Source organism: Pundamilia nyererei, unplaced genomic scaffold (assembly GCF_000239375.1).
Source record: "Pundamilia nyererei isolate P.nyererei 1_Seehausen unplaced genomic scaffold, PunNye1.0 scaffold01050, whole genome shotgun sequence".
Taxonomy (NCBI): Eukaryota; Metazoa; Chordata; class Actinopteri; order Cichliformes; family Cichlidae; genus Pundamilia; species Pundamilia nyererei.
The window spans coordinates 1-3,118 of NW_005188451.1; the positions used below are offsets into that span (position 1 = coordinate 1).

At 37.2% G+C, this 3,118-nt stretch overlaps 1 long non-coding RNA gene across 1 annotated transcript in view; it reads left to right on the forward strand.

Annotated features, from left to right (window-relative positions):
- The first annotated feature begins 855 nt into the window (after positions 1 to 855).
- Positions 856 to 3,118, forward strand: part of LOC106456021 (uncharacterized) — a 3,847-nt gene continuing 1,584 nt past the window's right edge. The window contains exon 1 of the long non-coding RNA XR_001290204.1: positions 856 to 935. This is a non-coding gene — a long non-coding RNA (uncharacterized LOC106456021). The remainder of the gene's footprint in view (positions 936 to 3,118) is intronic.

Consider the following 3,118-nt stretch of genomic DNA (forward strand, 5'->3'; position numbering starts at 1 on the left):
AATTAATATATATTTAATTAATTAATTTTGGCACACTTGACTCCTTCAGGTCTCACCATGAAATAATTTTATCTGTCAACCTCACCCATCAAACTCAGGGGGCGGGGTTAACACTGATCGAGTCAAAACCATTGCTTTGGCCTGGTGGCCATCGTTTTTAGAAGGCATTTCTGCACACAAACAACCGGCATGTGGAAACTAACTGAACTGTACTTTGAAAAAAAAAAAAAAGAAAAACCCTGTTTGTGTGTCACCAAATATAGTTTTAATATTTTTTAGCCGAGAATGTAGTGGTTTAATCTTCAGATATCTGGTCGGTTTGTAGAGCCTCTTTACAAAAGTGCGTCGATGATTTCCGAGATGTCTGCCCAGCTCAGTGTCACAGCAAAGCATGGGATAGACCCGCTTGCAGACACAGACCTTCAAAGTAAAACAGGAAATTCATAAACACAAACTCAGGGAGACAAACAAAGCACCAGGGTAACGACACAGGAAATAAACCTAGAACTGGAAACCCTGACAATGAAACCTACATACTAATAAAGATAACCATGAACAAATTAAACATCAGATCAGCTAATAATAATAAACACAATGCCAAACACAAAACACTGGGTCAATGACCCAGCACCATGACAAAACCATTTTGAGCTCCTCTTTGGTTTACACATGATCTGAACTGATCTGATGCCGTATGCAACCAAGCTAAGCCATCCCTGTGTTAGTAATGCCCAGTGTTTATCTGATAAACATAAAGGAATGTGCAGCAATGAACATTAGAAACTGGTCCAACCGGAGTGTCTGTTTTGCAGTAACTGGTTGATACTTGTCTCAGTTTTTGTTTCCTGCTCGGCTCCAGTGACTCATTTCACTTTAACAGCGACACTTTGGATTAGTTTGGATCACTGTGTCTGAGTCTAGGGTCTTTATCTGTGGTAAGTCTTTATGTTTATTTGTTTGTTTGGTTTCTTTTTTGTTTGTTTTGTTTTTCTTTTGATTTTGAGTCAGAGAACAAGTAGGAATCTGGTCTGCCACAGATCTGGTTTGCCACCTCTGGCAAGCACATTGTGTGGGCCAGATCTGCGCCATATCAATTTTGCTATGTGGGAGACTGCTTCTGATTCGTGCAACATAAAAACAACAAATTAGTTGAAAAAGTTTTTATATGAAAATGTCTTCAGCTGCTTTTTAAAAGAATCAATGGAGTCTGTACAGCAGAAATTGGGGGTGATTAGATTCTTGGACATGTCAAAGAACAGAAACAAAATTGATTTGATTGGATTATTATTTTTTTGAATAGTTTCTCTCAACACAAAAATGCCCCGTTCATTTCATGTCAGCATTTTTTAAAGAAAAGTAGTGATATTTTACATTTTTACCGTTTTCCATTTTAGGCTAATGCATGAAATTCTTGCATTTTTGCCACTTGTATTCTGGAGCCGTGTGATCACCAGGGCGTCACAAGAGTGATTTATATGGATGTGTGTGTGAAACTATTTTTAGATCAACATGTGATTCATCAATGAGCACATTTATTATGCAAAATGCACCAACACGGAAAACTTCATCAACAAAAGATAAACACAACAGAACACATGAAATATGTATACATTTGAATCTGAAACATCAAGGCTTTGAATATGTGATGTATGTCCGTGTTTGGGAGAAAGAGATAAATGGATCTCTTTGTGTGTGTGTGTGTGTGTGCGTGTGTGTGTTGTCTCGATTCTTTGTTGATGTGCTGAGAACAAACAACCAATACTCAGAACAGGTCCTGTTAACAACAATAATTTATTTTAGTATGTGTGACATCCACACGACACCGCCCAAAGCGTGCTTCGGTGGATCTCAAAGAGGAAGCACTTTGATACACAGTTGTATATGTCAGGGTTCATGCCTCTTTATGTGTAAGCAGAGTATATTTATCATCCATCAGTTACAGTTAGAGACAGCTAGATATGAGTCCTTTTTTGGTGATCTTCTACAATTACTTAAAAATCTATCTTAACTGCCTCTCTCCTTGCTGTTTCCTGTTCTTAATATGAGGCCTATAATAGTCTATGACACATCCTGAGTACATCCTGTTCTGCACAATTTTCCGTCTTGCTAAACAATCTAATGACCTATGACACAGTTTATAACTCAAAGGTGGCCTTTAATATACTGACCTGTTATTAAATGCATAAAACAAAATACACGGCAAATAAGCGCTAGAAAATATATTTTCCCAATAGTGTGTGTGTTGGTGGGGGTTGGGAGAATTGGGTGTGTATGAGAGAGCATGTATGTAAATCTGTAAATATGCACTGATCATTTAATGGGGTGAAAAAGATCATCTTAGCGGATGTGTTTGATGTATGTTTGAAGAGGTGCTTAAGCCAAAACATGGCCTCTTATTCAAAAAGAAAAACTGATGTTAGTGTGTATATGTACCTGGCTTGTCCTCTAAATGAAGCAAATTCAAGCACATTAAAAGGTAACCAGACAGCACGTGTAGAAAGCGATATTCCAGTGTTTCTCTTTAAAAACCACACACCAATATTTAAAATTGCCAGTTATGCCGTGAGAGAGCTGAAGCTCTTTCACTCAGAAGAGAGAAACATTTTAAAGACCCAATGCAAATATACCATGTAACAATTTTTTACACCCTTATCATTTCATTTGATGAAATGGGTCATCCAATTACTGAAGCGCTGCTCTTAAATACACACACCAAGAAAACTGTATGCACTATACACAGTGAGTTATATTTGACACCTTTCACGGACATAATGTCCTTGTTCACAACTCCTAAACAAGGAATTCACAGCATGTAGGATGTTGAAGCACATTCATCATGTTAAAACACAGCTTTGACTTAAATGAACAAATGAATCAAATTGAAAGTTTAACGAAATTCCAACCCGTCCTCACTTTATGAAAAGAACTGACCTTTGATATCAGGAACTATAAAGTCAACACGCGTTATTGTTTAACAGAGGGTTGGGTTGAGAGTGCACATAGTTTTATTACAACTTACTTTCTTTGAGCTTTGGTGACTGTTTTGAGCAGTTCGACAGGTATGTAGACTTTTACCATAGAAAGCTAAACTGTAATCTTTTCCTTCTGTATTTATTTA